Source organism: Myxocyprinus asiaticus, chromosome 20, assembly GCF_019703515.2.
Source record: "Myxocyprinus asiaticus isolate MX2 ecotype Aquarium Trade chromosome 20, UBuf_Myxa_2, whole genome shotgun sequence".
Taxonomy (NCBI): Eukaryota; Metazoa; Chordata; class Actinopteri; order Cypriniformes; family Catostomidae; genus Myxocyprinus; species Myxocyprinus asiaticus.
Genome location: NC_059363.1, coordinates 33,189,536 through 33,204,981, shown reverse-complemented (window position 1 = coordinate 33,204,981; position 15,446 = coordinate 33,189,536). Strand labels below are relative to the sequence as shown.

Sequence of the window (15,446 nt, the reverse complement as noted above, 5' to 3'; positions counted from 1 at the left end):
CTCTACAGATGGTCCTGGATAGTGACGAAGATTTCACATTTTCCTCAGAAGAAGAGCAACTTGATCCAGCCGAGGATACAATTTCGGATGATTAAGTCTTTACTGACATTAGTTGACATGCTATTTTATATAAACATGTGCATATTTTACTAGTTGGATTATTTCCAGACTTGCCAGCCAGTATTCAGAGTATTGACATTTGAAATATGTCCTAATAGGCAAGTTTTAGTTACATTTAAATGTTGTTTCGGCTAAAGCAGGTATTTAAATTGTATGCTGAATGATATAAATATGATATGCAATTTGATATAAAAATAATATGAATGTTTAGATTATATTTTAACTAGTGTTTATGCTGCCTCATTATCATCAACAAAGCTTGTGCTTGCAAATATCTGTTCGGGTGTAAATGTGTAAAATGTGCTGTAAATATGCCCATATTAGAAAATCAGCATATTAGAATAATTTCTGAAGGATCATGTGACACTGAAAACTGCAGTAATGATGCTGAAAATTCAGCTTTGATCACAGGAATAAATTGCATTTTACAATATATTCAAATAGAAAACAGTTATTTTAAATTGTAAAAATATTTCACAATATCACTGTTTTTGCTGTATTTTGGATCAAATAAATGCAGCCTTGGTGAGCAGAAGAGACTTCTTTGAAAAACATTAAAAAATCTTACAGATCTATAAACTTTTAAATGGTAGTGTAGGTCTAATGTTTTTAAGTAAAGTCTTTATATAAAGAAAATGTATAGTCAGATAATACATTCAATCATTAATTCTCCTCACAATCATTCTCTCTCAGGGGAGGGGTCTTTGTCTCCTCAGGTGTGAATCACATCAATATTCATGATCATACACGCCTCCTCGCATATGGACTTTCTAACACTAAAAGTGTCTTACAAAAGTTAAATGACTATATTGTTTTGTATGAATGAGTGATCAGGATGGTTTCACATCATTTTTGTAGCAAAAACTCTTGGCTACAAGATCCAGTTCTCAAAAGTCTTGTGAACAAATATTTAGTGTGTGTTATATGGCCTTATTTCAGTGACTTAAAATTTCAGTTTTTTCAAAAACCACACATAAACGTTATTTTCTCAGAAATTCAAACATGTACATACATGTTGTTCACATATTATTGTAGCCCAGATTGTGCTGAATACAGTGTTATCAGACTTTAGCCATTAATATGTTTTTAAGCAACTGAAAAAAGCACAAATGCCAAGGTATGTCAAAACTTCTCCAGGGCCCAAAACACCCTCAGACCCCAGAGGATTAATCAGATCCCAAAGCAGGACAAAATCATCTTGCTGGGTGACTTTAATGCAACAGTAGGGATATGCAAACTTGGGAAGGAGTGATTGGACATCACGGCATTGGGCAAGTAAACAGCAATGGCCTGAGGTTCTTACCCTATGTGCAGAGCACAATCTCACTATTACCAATACAATTTTTCAACAGAAAAACTAATATAATAGTCAGGCAAGCAGATCTCAAGGATGTTTTGCTTTCTCGTGCAATGAGGGGAGCAGAATGCTGGACAGACCATCGCTTGGTGCTGGCAAAAGTTAGACTGCAAGTGTGCCCCTTAACCCTCTGGGGTCTGAGGGTGTTTTGGGCCCTGGAGAAGTTTTGGCATGCCTTGACATTTGTGCTTTTTTCAGTTGCTTAAAAACATATTAATGGCTAAAGTCTGATAACACTGTATTCAGCACAAACTGGGCTACAATAATATGTGAACAACATGTATGTACATGTTTGTATTTTTGAGAAAATAACATTTATGCATGGTTTTTGAAAAACAGAATTTTGAAGTCACTGAAATAAGGCCATATAACACATAATAAACATTTGTTCACAAGACCTTTTAGAGTTTTTGCTACAAAATGATGTGAAAACCATCCTGATCACTCATTCATACAAAACAATATAGTCATTTAACTTTTGTAAGACACTTTTAGTGTTAGAAAGGCCATATGCGAGGAGGCGTGGATGATCATGAATATTGATGTGATTCACTCCTGAGGAGACAAAGACCCCTCCCCTGAGAGAGAATGAATGTGAGGAGACTTAATGATTGAATGTATTGTTTGTAGCTTATTCACAAAATCAAGTTTAAGTTAAAAGAAGTAATCTGACTATACATTTTCTTTATATAAAGACTTTACTTAAAAACTTTAGACTTACAATATCGTTTAAAAGTTTTAGATCAGTAAGAGTTTTTAATGTTTTTAAAAGAAGTCTCTTCTGCTCACCAAGCATGCATTTATTTGATCCAAAACACAGCAAAAACAGTGATATTGTCACTGAATTTCTATTTGAATATATTGTAAAATGCAATTTGTTCCTGTGATCAAAGCTGAATTTTCAGCATCATTACTGCAGTCTTCAGTGTCACATGATCCTTTTTTATATGCTGATTTTCTAATATGGGCATATTTACAGCATATTTTACACATTTACACCCGAACAGATATTTGCAAGCACAAGCTTTGTTGATGATAATGAGGCAGCATAAACACTAGTTAAAATATAATCTAAACATTCATATTATTTTTATATCATATTACATATCATATTTATATCATACAGCATACAATTTAAATACCTGCTTTAGCCGAAACAACATTTAAATGTAACTAAAACTTGCCTATTAGGACATATTTCAAATGTCAATACTCTGAATACTGGCTGGCAAGTCTGGAAATAGTCCAACTAGTAAAATATGTACATGTTTATATAAAATAGCATGTCAACTAATGTCAGTAAAGACTTACTAAGTCGCTCTTCTTCTGAGGAAAATGTGAAATCTTCGTCACTATCCAGGACCATCTGTAGAGCTTCCTCACCTGTGTAGCGTGCCATCTTCCAAACACGCAGGAAATTGAATGAACTTGATGCTTTTTAAGGCATTGTTGGGGGCATTTACCATTTGCATTGATCGCCTCAGCACATTACCGTATGAATAGTGCGCTCTGCTGGTGGGTGTGATCACATTAGCGATAATTAGCTGAACCAGGAGAAACTGTACATTGCTTTGTTTCATACAGATTACATTACAGGAGAATATTTGATTTAAATTTGAACTGTTTTATTTAAAAGTTGACACTTTAAGCTTTCTTTAGACATATGTTTCATGTTAGTGTGATAAGTATTCTCGGAGTTTCAGTTAATTTTTGTGACGTGTTTCAGAAAGATGCTCGCGGAGACAGTTGGCTGAAAGCGCACCCTGTTTATTTTCTTTATTTTACAAAAGCACAAGGTTTTGTTGTTATTGTGAGTGTACACAAATAAAAGTAGACCCTTTATAGTCTCTAATGATGTCTTACACTTATCTGTATGCCCAAAAATGATGGAGTATTTTAAGTTGTTTCCGCTGTTATGAGGAAAGAATCCAGCAGGACGTGCCGGTGCGTCCGTCGACCCCTGTGGGTTAAGGGAAAAAAATTCAACTGCCACAAACTAGACAACGTCAACATTGTGAATAACTTCCATCATTCTGTAGCAGAAAAACTGGACGTTTCAGATGACAATATGACATCAGGGGTTGGCACTGATGAAAAGTGGTCCACACTTAGCTCAGCTCTCTATGATGCTGCTGCCAATACCATCGGGTTTCAGACCAAAAAGCATAAAGATTGGTTTGATGAGAATTCCAGCAAAATCAGCTCCCACCTTGACAATAAACATAAAGCTCATAGAGCAGCCCTTAACAATCCACACTCATAAGCACTGAAAAAGCAGTGGCAGGGTCTTAGAAATAAAGTACAAACTTCCCTTTGAGACCTGCAAAATGAATGGTGGATTGCAGAAGCACATCAAATTCAAATGTTTGCAGATAGAAACAACATGCACAATTTCTGTGATGCTCTAAAGACATTCTATAGCCCCCGAAATTGCTTAATGTCTCCTGTTAGGTCAACAGATGGCAAAAACCTCATTAAAGACCAGACTTTAGTAGTGGAGCACTGGAAGGTACACTTCAATCAATTGTTAAACCAGCCTAGTGAAGTGGAACCGGAAGTAATGCAGGTATTTCAGGGATTACCCACAATCGACCATCTTGATGAACCACCAACTTTCAGTGAAGTCAGAGCTGCCATCAAAACCTTAAAAAACAAGAATTCATCTGGTCCTGACAGTATTCCAGCAGAGATCCTGAAAGAGGGTGGTTACCTCTGCACAAGAGCACTGAACCAGTACATTACAGAGGCCTGGGATCAGGAATGCATTCCCCAATGATGGAAGAATTTTAACATAGTGGCCATCTACAAAAACAAGGGAGATACTTCTGTCCATTGCCAGAAAAGTTTTGGATAAGGTAATGCTCAAAAGACTGACTCAGTCTGTGTCAGAACACATCATGCCGGAGTCGCAGTGTGGATTTCGGAAAGACCGAGATACTGTTGACATGATTTTTGTCAATAGGCAACCTCAAGAGATATGTAGGGAACAACATCAAGACCTGTTTATGGCATTTGTAGATCTGTCAAAGGCATTTCACACTGTAAACAGAGAGCTACTTTGGGAGGTTCGTCGGAAATTTGGTTGCACACCTAAATTCCTCGCACTCCTCCTGTCATTTGCTCTGGCGATCTGAGTGCATAAAGGGGACTGAAAAAATGGAGGAAAATCATAACCAATGCCTCCAAGAAAGATGGGAAAATAGGCACAAAGCTAAACCTGCCTCCTCCAGCCAAACATTCATATGCTCTGTATGCAACCGAATCTGCAAGTCAAGGATTGAATTGTACAGCCACCAAAAAAACTCATAAATAAAGGAGAAGATGTTCATCATCGGACTATGATGGACAACCACAAGCAAGCAAGTGTGTGTGTTCTCCATTGTGGATGTGTTATGGTCTCACCCCTTCATTTCTGTGTGTGTTCTGTATTGTGGCTGACTTTATTTGACAAATTATATAAAAAAATGCTCTCTTTTATCATCTCATCCATTCATTACCTATGTGTGGTCAAATTTGACTCTGAACATGATGAGTGTGAATACTTTTGTCACACCACCACAATCCAGCCCTATTTTTTTGTGTGTGTATAGATAGCAAATGTAGAAGTCACCAAACCTCATGCCACTGAGATGAAGGAAACCATATTTTTTAAAGAAGCAAAGTTCAAAAGGGGTCATTTTTGACCCCAACCCTATATCAGGGTTGTGCATATAAACTTACTGTATGATATTCTGGTCCCTAGATATGGCATCCCTCCAAGCAAAACTCAGCACCATAATGGTAATGTGTTGAAGGTGGTTGCCAGGGTGTTATTATGTGGTTGCTAAGGTGTTATGGGTGGTTACTAGGTGGTTGCTTACTGGCCAAAGTCAAAAGAGTTGTATTATTATTTATTTTTTATTCCACGATATTCTGAAGGCTCCTTCAAGGTAAATCTTTTTTCGCCCATTTTATCATTTGCCAGGCAAATAAGTCTGATTCCTTAGAAAAGTAATAGCATGCATCTCCTTAACAAGCTGCAGAATTTGAGGTATTATGTCCATAGCACAAATGTTGTGGAGCAAAACTTAATCTTAGTAAGATCAATGGTAATAGTGATTCTTGCAGAACAAATTGGTATTTTAAAAAGGCTGTGAATATTTGGAAACCTACGGTTGTTTGAAAATGGTTATTTGAAAACCTATAGTTGTTTGAAAGCCCCAACTGCAGAGCTCTGATTTCAGTGGCAACATAATTTATGCCTACTAGTCTTGCATATGCAGGCCTTTTATATATGTACATATGTATAGTAATGTACAGTTGTGCTCAAAAGTTTGCATACCCTGGCAGAAATTGTGAAATTTTGGCATTGATTTTGAAAATAAGACTGATCATGCAAAAAAACTGTCTTCTATTTAAGGATAGTGATCATATGAAGCCATTTATCATCACATAGTTGTTTGGCTCCTTTTTAAATCATAATGATAACAGAAACCATCCAAATGACCCTGATCAAAAGTTTACATACTCTTGAATGTTTGGCCTAGTTACAGACACACAAGGTGACACACACATGTTTAAATGGAAATTAAAAGTTAATTTCCCACACTTGTGGCTTTTTAAATTGCAATTAGTGTCTGTGTATAAATAGTCAATGAGTTTGTTAGCACTCATGTGGATGCACTGAGCAGGCTAGATACTGAGCCATGGGGAGCAGAAAAGATCTGTCAAAAGACCTGCGTAACAAGGTAATGGAACTTTATAAAGATGGAAAAGGATATAAAAAGATATCCAAAGCCTTGAAAATGCCAGTCAGTACTGTTCAATCACTTATTAAAAAGTGGAAAATTCGGGGATCTCTTGAAACCAAGCCAAGGTCAGATAGACCAAGAAAGATTTCAGCCACAACTGCCAGAAGAATTGTTCGGGATACAAAGGAAAACCCACAGGTAACCTCAGGAGAAATACAGGCTGCTCTGGAAAAAGTCAGTGTGGTTGTTTCAAGGAGCACAATACGATGATACTTGAACAAAAATGAGCTGCATGGTCGAGTTGTCAGAAATAAGCCTTTACTGCGCCAATACCACAAAAAGCCTGGTTACAATATGCCCGACAACACCTTGACAGGCCTCACAGCTTTTGGCACACTGTAATATGGAGTGACAAGACCAAAATAGAGCTTTATGGTCACAACCATAAGCGCTATGTTTGGAGAGGGGTCAATAAGGCCTATAGTGAAAAGAATACCATCCCCACTGTGAAGCATGGCACTGATGTTTTGGGGGTGTGTGAGCTCTAAAGGCACAGGGAATCTTGTGAAAATTGATAGCAAGATGAATGCAGCATGTTATCAGAAAATACTGGCAGACAATTTGCATTCTTCTGCACGAAAGCTGCACATGGGACGCTCTTGGACTTTCCAGCACGACAGTAACCCTAAGCACAAGGCCAAGTTGACCCTCCAGTGGTTACAGCAGAAAAAGGTGATGGCTCTGGAGTGGCCATCACAGTCTCCTGACCTTCATATCATCGAGCCACTCTGGGGAGATCTCAAACGTGCGGTTCATGCAAGACGACCAAAGACTTTGCATGACCTGGAGGCATTTTGCCAAGACGAATGGGACACTATACCACCTGCAAGAATTTGGGGCCTCATAGACAACTATTACAAAAGACTGCACGCTGTCATTGATGCTAAAGGGGGCAATACACAGTATTAAGAACTAAGGGTATGCAGACTTTTGAACAGGGGTCATTTCATTTTTTTCTTTGTTGCCATGTTTTGTTTTATGATTGTGCCATTCTGTTATAACCTACAGTTGAATATGAATCCCATAAGAAATAAAAGAAATGTGTTTTGCCTTCTCACTCATGTTTTCTTTAAAAATGGTACACATGTTACCAATTCTCCAAGGGTATGCAAACTTTTGAGCACAACTGTATATAATGGCGTAGCAGTCTCTGGAGTGATTGCACAGAAAACACACAGGGGAAAAAATAGCGGAGAATGTGTAGAGTCCAAGTCACGTAGGGATTCTTGGGGAGTTGTGCGTGTGTCTGACGTAATTATTCAGTTCCACTTCGAAACCTTTTCTCTCTCTCCACCGTGATACCTTGATCTTTTGACACATTAATGATATCAATGCATTAGTTGCTGAGTGCCTATGCAGTGATACAATCAGAGATGTAGTGTATTTAATGAACGTTACAGAATTGAGCAGAGAAAGAACACGAGGCAACAGTGAAACTATTTTTTAAGCAGTGGGCATCTCCAGCATCAGGTAAACTATGTTTGTGGTCCGGTGAATATGTCATGCCCTGTTGTTTTGTTAGAGAAACCCAAGAGAAAGGAGGAGGTAATATTTTTTTAAAGATACTATCAATCTGTGATTAAAGAGGTGGCTTGGGGGTGGGAGGTGGTTGTTGGAGGGTCGGTATAAGTGGACCCCCAAGAGCTATGACTTAATTCGAACACTGCCTGGAACCTTGTGAACACAACATCAAACCAGCACAATCAGATTAACGGATCGAGAAAGCATTTTCCAGTTTTGTGTGCAATATAAATCAGATGGTTAGTGCACAAACTGTGGGTGGTCTGTGGTAGTGCCGGCTAAGACTATCTATTGACTAACCCATTTTAAGACAAAGATCAAGGCCTAGATGTCTATGGTTAAAAATATTGCATTGCATTGTAAACGTTTTATTTTGCACTCAGTCCAGCAATTTATGTGACTGTATGTGAATGGCTGACCTATGATTTAAGCTGATCATGTGTGAGATGAGGCCTGCAGTGAGAATCCAGGCCCCTGTGCTCCACACTCTCCCCCATCCCAGACATCTGTCTAGCCAACACAATGCCCAGCCCAGACCCAGACCAGCCACAACACACATCCCAGCATCAGCCTGCAGCCAGAACCGCTCCACCTACACACACATGCACAAAAACACATTCAGTATATTAATTAAAGTGTTATTAAAATAATGCATACTATTTGAGAATGTGATAGTATATTTAAACTTTGACCCTAACTTACCACTCCTAGTAGCAGTGGCTTCTCAATGTCCAGGTTTGCTCTCCAAGCAAAGAACACAGAGTAGACGCTCACCATGGTGACAATCAACCAGCCAAAAATACAGTGCCGTCTGGAGGTCAGATACATGATATGAATTAAGAATCTTTGGACTTTTTTTGTGGTTTAGTTGATAGCGATGGTAGTATATAACAGATAACATGAAATGATTGGAAGGGGGAAATAGAATAAGGGCATGACGTGAGCCTGACTTGAAACTGCATCTCCCACACATGCACCACACCTCAATGTTTCTGGAACATTTTTATGATAATGATGTCAAAAAGACAATGAAACTAGATTTGAATGTGATGTATACTTGAGATTTTGGTATAAACAGCTGTAAGAGGTTTATTGTAATTTAAACTTTACTTTTTCTGTCTTATTTTCATTTCATTCATTCATTCATGTATCTTACCCGTTCCACAGAGAGAGGAGAATGCCTAGACCTGCCAACACTAATAATGGAATAGACAGATCATTCATACAGTGAGTCCACTGAGCCCTGAAACACAAGTGACACACCCACTTACCAATACACACTGTGTGCATCTGTATGCACATGTTTTTGTGATGGACAGAGACTCAAACTGAAAATACTGGCATGCAACCATTCATATGTGTGTGTGTGTGTGTTTAAATGTTGTTTTTTAATCATTAAGTGTAGTCTTGTGACAGCCTCCCCTTTTATCTGTCTCCCAACCCAGTCAATGGCCAATTCCTGCTGAAAGAGATTGTACCCTGCCTGAGTCTTAATACCCATCTCTCTCTGACGGCTTATTTAAGCATTGTGTGAAAGTGAGTGTGCATGTGTGTGTGTGTGTTTGAGCTCCTTATGGCAGGTTTATGCTGTGACATGATTGTTGTGTTCCCCTCTCTTGCTCTCACCTGTCCATCACTCTATGTGGCAGCAGTGTGGGGTGATGGGAAACGGCTGATTGGTACTAGCGGGATGTAAAATAAGCTCTCTCTCTGTGGGACACCCAAAATGTATGATGAGGAATATGTTACACTAGTTATCATGAGAGGCGCTATGAACGTCATTGAACATTTCAAAACCAGTGCAAGAAAATACTACAGAGATTTGTTATTCATAGTAGGGCAGTTTTTAGGAAGGTAGTGTGGAGGAACTACGGCATGGAAGGAGGGTGTATTAACGCAGAGTCGTTAGACTGTGTTAATGCTGAAATTTTATTGAAGTGAAAGAACGCTAAGATAAAATAAGAGAGAAGAGTTTTTGTCTGGTTGAATATCTGTGGTGGAGGGTATTAAATTAATTCTATATTCTTAATGTTAACAAGAGTTTTCCTCGTTTATTCTGGTGAGTGTTTACATCGCGCCAAATGTGTGTTTGAATGCCGCGCTGCAACAGCTGGCTGATCAAATCACAGACATGGAACAACAATACCCGGACTCAGTTATTATTATTCTTGGGGATTTTAACAAAGCAAACCTCACACGTGAACTGCCCAAATACAAACAGCACATTACATGCCCAAACAGAGACAGAAATACATTGGATCACTGCTACACAACAATAAAGGATGCATATCGCTCTGTCCTGAGAGCAGCTTTGGGACTCTCTGATCACTGTCTGGTTCATCTTCTTCCAAACTACAGACAGAAACTAAAATCTGCTAAGCTTGTAGTAAGGACTGTAAAGCTTTATTGCCAAGTATGCTTACACATACAGGAATTTGTCTTGGTGACAGGAGCTTCCAGTACAAAACAATACATCATAATGGCGCCGCGGATGGCCGCCTTGGTGTGGAGCGCTCCTATTGTTTTGTTGTTTTTGTTTGTTTGTCCTGTGTTTAGTAATCTTTTTCCAGTCAGTTTTACCAGAGACGAACTGCTGAACATTCGACAGCTTATACCAGACAGTCTTTTCCCAGTTTTTGAATAATCAGACGTTTTGCTAGACATTTTAGTTGGAGGCACAGCTTTGTTGTTCAGGAGACGCAGGCGAGGAAGACGAGCCGGTGCGCTGGTCAAACTCCGTCGGTGGGGCTTTTGAACAACACTGCTGAGCATTCATCTTGCGAATCTCCGCTCTCTTCCTAACAAAACAGAGGAACTACATCTCCTCACCCACACAAACAAGGACTTTTCAACCTCTGCTGCCTTGTGCTTCACAGAAATCTGGCTGAGTGAAGCCATTCCAGACAGCGCGTTACATCTGCCGGGCTTCCAGCTGTTCAGAGCGGATCGCATCGCGGAGATAATGTGGAAAACGAGAGGTGGTGGAACATGTTTTTACATCAATGAAAGTTGGTGTACAGATGTAACAATGTTAAAGAGGATGTGCTGTCCTAATTTGGAAGCGCTCTTTATTAACTGTAAGCCTTTCTACTCGCCACGGGAGTTTTCCTAGTTTATTCTGGTGAGTGTGTTTATCGCGCCAAACGCGTGTTTGAATGCGGCGCTGCAACAGCTGGCTGATCAAATCACAGACATGGAACAAAAATACCTGGACTCAGTTATTATTATTCTTGGGGATTTTAACAAAGCAAATCTCACACGTGAACTGCCCGAATACAAACAGCACATTACATGCCCCACCAGAGACAGGAACATACTGGATCATTGCTACACAACAATAAAGGATGCATATCGCTCTGTCCCGAGAGCAGATTTAGGACTCTCTGATCACTGTCTGGTTCATCTTCTTCCAACCTACAGGCAGAAATTAAAATCAACCAAGCCAATAGTAAATACTGTAAAGAGATGGACCAATGAAGCAGAGCGGGAACTACAAGCCTACTTCGACTGCACGGATTGGAGTGTTTTTGAGGCTGCAGCCACAGACTCCTACCCCCAACCCTGTGGTGGACCAACAACTGGCTGACAACCTGAATGTGTTCTACTGCAGATTTGAAAGGCCCAATCTCACACCCCACACCCACTCTGACCTTCACTTCACACAAACACACTACTGTGTGCTCTCCCCACTACTCTTCTCCCTCTACACCAATCACTACATCGCCAAGGACCCCCTTGTCAAACTCCTGAAGTTTGCAAATGACACCACTGTCATTGGCCTCATCTAAGATGACAATGAGTCTGCATACAGAAGGGAGGTTAAACAGCTGGCTGTCTGGTGCAGTCAAAACAACCTTGAGCTGAACACGCTCAAAATGGTGGAGATGATTGTGGACTTTAGGAGGAACCCCCCAACACTGTCCCCCCTCACCATTCTAAACAGCACTGTGGCAGCAGTGGAGTCATTCAGGTTCATGGGCACTACCATCTCACAGGACCTGAAGTGGGAGACACACATTGACTCCAGTCTGTATATTGTCTATTGTGTTTTCTATATATACTTTTTTCTTTTCAATATATATATATATATAAATATATATATATATATATATATATATATATATATATATATATATATATATATATATATATATATATATATTATTCAATTTGTAATTATTTTTTAAAAGTCTTGTTGCTGTTTTGTATTGTTGTGTACTGGAAGCTTCTGTCACCAAGACAAATTCCTTGTATGTGTAAGCATACTTGGCAATAAAGCTCATTCTTCTTCTTCTTCTTCTTCTTAAGTAGAGCTGGATATTGATAAAGATTTCCTGATTCCATTCCGATTCACAAGCTAAGTTTCGATTCGATATAGATTTCAGTTATAATGTCCACTTTGCTTACATATGAAAGAAATCCTCTCCCAGATACTGTTAATTATATAGGGGACCTTCTAACTAGATACATTATGGAAATATTAATTTTACTAATCATATTTTGTTAGTTTTCATAATTTTGTTCACATTTTAGCTTTTTAAAAGAGCAAAACCATGTATGTCATAAATAAATATGATATTATATTGCATATGTTATATTTTGTTACAACCATGTTTCTTTTTTACATTAATCGGTAATCATTAAACACTTTATAATAAGTATTTGTTAATAAAGTACTTATAAAGAATTTGTAAACTATTAGTTTATAGTTAATTCATAATTTATAAATTGTTGTCTCTACAAAGTTAATACATTAATAGACTATATTATCTTCTTCATTTATTCTGTAATTAACAAATTATTATTGCTTAATTAGTTCATATGTAAAGGATTAATGTTTTTTATCCTTTGTTAACAACTTGTTAACCATACCTAACAGATGTATTTCAAACCAGTAATAAAGGAGTTTTTAATGGTTCATTAGAACATTAAGGAGTTGTTAATTAATAGTTAATAAAGAAATGTAAAGAAATTTTTATGTATATAGTGAATTGATACACATTTATGCTTAATGAATTTGTAAACATTTTAGGAACACTTACTATTAATGCAATTAATGCATAATAAATGTAGTTTTAAAGCACTTAATTAATGACAATTGTGTATTTTGCATGACCTAATCTAAAGTGAGAACTATTTACCCCCCAATAAAACATTTATTAATGATTCATTACTCTAAAAGTTGGCCATCACATAACCTTCTTTAGTAGTGCTCAAAACACACAACACAATTGATACAGAAAACATAGCATTAACAAAACTAAATGTATGCTATGTTTTCTGTATCACTTGACAAAAAAAACTGCATACACATAGACCAAAGTGGTGAAACTAGACACACATATATCATCTTGCATCCCACTCATCACCAAAAATGTATCAAAACGGTCAAAGTCAAAGACATACATCTAGTACCATCTAGTACAACAATTATAAATAGCACAGATGGGGCGAAAATGCATTTGTGCTCAAAACAGCAAAAGGCAAAGCAGCTGAATGATCCTGAATGAGGTCTTCTTGTCAGAGCTGTAACTTGACAATGCATCTTTTAAAAGCAGAACGAGATTAATGATAGTGGTGTGTAGGGCATGTTTATATACAAAAATAATTAAAATATTCTGGATGGGTCCCCTTTGGTGTTCAGGAATTGGGAATAGTTAGGCCGCACTACACTAGTCATGTTTGTCCACTAGACCTGTTTGTCCTGCTCTCTTTCCCTCTCTCAGAGCACCAGTGGCCATGAGCAGTGAGCACCACAACAATGATGCATGTAAATGCAAATGAGCAATGTCTCGTGACATCACAAACACACAGATTTCAAAACGAGATGTTTCAGCAGGGTGGAAACTATAAATGCTCTTTTTATACCAGGGAGGAAGTTCTGAGTTCTGAAACTACAGTATGTTTTTATAGTACAGTTGCCTCTTAAATCTAAATATCTTGGAAATTTGGATTCTCCATTTCATGACCCCTTTAATTGCATTAATAGTAAGTGTTCCTAAAATGTTTAATAAATAAATTAACAAATAAATTAATTAAGCATAAATGTGTATCAATTCACTGTATACATAAACATTTCTTTATTAACTATTAATTAATAACTTCTTAATGTTCTCATGAACCATTAACAACTCCTTTACTACTGGTTGGAAACGCATCTGTTAGTTATTGTTAACAAGTTGTTAACAAAGAATAAAAAAAAAAACATTATTTAACCCTTTACGTATGAAATAACTAAACAATAATAATTTGTTAATTACAGTGACAATGACTGAAGAACATACTATTGGTATATAGACTATTAATATATTAACAATCTAGAGACAACAATTTATAAATTATGAATGAACTATAAACTAATAGTTTACAAATGATTTGTAAGTACTTTATTAACGTATCCTTATTATAAAGTGTTACCAATTATGGGTACTATTTACAAGTTTTAAACTGATTTGTTGCACACATGCTAAAAACTGGTACTGTCTCTTTAAGAAAACCGGCTGTTCGGTAGAGAGCGTCCTTAAATGAGCGCATGTTAACGAGAAAGGACTGGAATAGATTTACCTCATCTGTGCTATTTTTTAATAGAATTAAATGTTTATTTTTTTGTTGTTTTTGATCAACAACTGACTTTAAAGAACAGAACAGTTATTAAAAGAGACATTATTCAATCACAAATGGATTATGAGGATCTCTTTGGACACAGACACAGAACGAGTCAAACCAAGCTTTAACTCTCAACACGGTGCTGAACTTCTTCCTCACTATACTACACAATCACTGCTGAGTGAATTGCAGGCACTGTTATTCACAGAGACTTACTCTGCATTTTATCAGTATGTGTTTCCCAGGTAATCAACAAATGACTTTGGCTTTGCTAGCACCAGCTAAGCTACAGGAATCTTTGCTTACTGAATCTCAATTTGTTTTCTTTGTTGGATTATTTGCATTCTAAGTCATGATTGGTCTTTTCATTCTTACCTCTATTTAATAATCTATAGCCTTTACACTTCAACAGTCTCAACAGCTCTGATGCTGAATTTAATTTATGCCTAAACTTAAAAAGCTAGCAAAAACTTTAATATTATTTTTGTTGCCTTGCAAGCACTGGTATTTCCTGGAGGAAATGCTTCAAATCTTTCATTCCTCAAATTATAAACCATAGTAGAAAGTTGAAATGTAAGATTTGAACCAGCAACTGTCTAATAAGGCTACAGGCTTCCAGGCATTTTAACTGCAATTTTCTTATACTCACTGTAACATCTTCATAAGGTTCAGGTTTTCTTTTGTTTTTGCCTGAAATCAGAATATGAAAAAAGAGAATATTTACTGTATAACACTGAGAAAATAAATCCATCTTGGATACATTTGTTTCCTGTATTCATTATAATTTAGGCTAGAAGGCATATATTTAATCAATTATCAAATGATATATCTGATGTTACCAGGCTGAAAGTGCCATATTCAGCTCTAAGCATGTGTATGAGGAGGCCACTGACAGATGTCTGGTCTCCCCAGCTCCATCAAGCTCTGTTCAGATAAGAGGAAATGGGCAGGTAGATGTAAGGCACAAAGCCAGCCACGAAGCACGTCCCCAGAGACACCAGACCAAAGAAGGACAATCCCTGAGGGTAATACATGTCACTTGTACTTGATAT

The 15,446-nt window shown here is 37.5% G+C and overlaps 1 protein-coding gene and 1 pseudogene across 1 annotated transcript in view; one reads left to right on the top strand and one right to left on the bottom strand.

Moving 5' to 3' along the window:
- LOC127411315 (exocyst complex component 5-like) overlaps nucleotides 1–15,446 on the top strand; it is a 327,593-nt gene that overhangs the window by 198,860 nt on the left and 113,287 nt on the right. The window lies entirely within an intron of this gene.
- Nucleotides 1–15,446, bottom strand: part of LOC127411105 (transmembrane protein 260-like) — a 72,637-nt pseudogene that overhangs the window by 12,814 nt on the left and 44,377 nt on the right.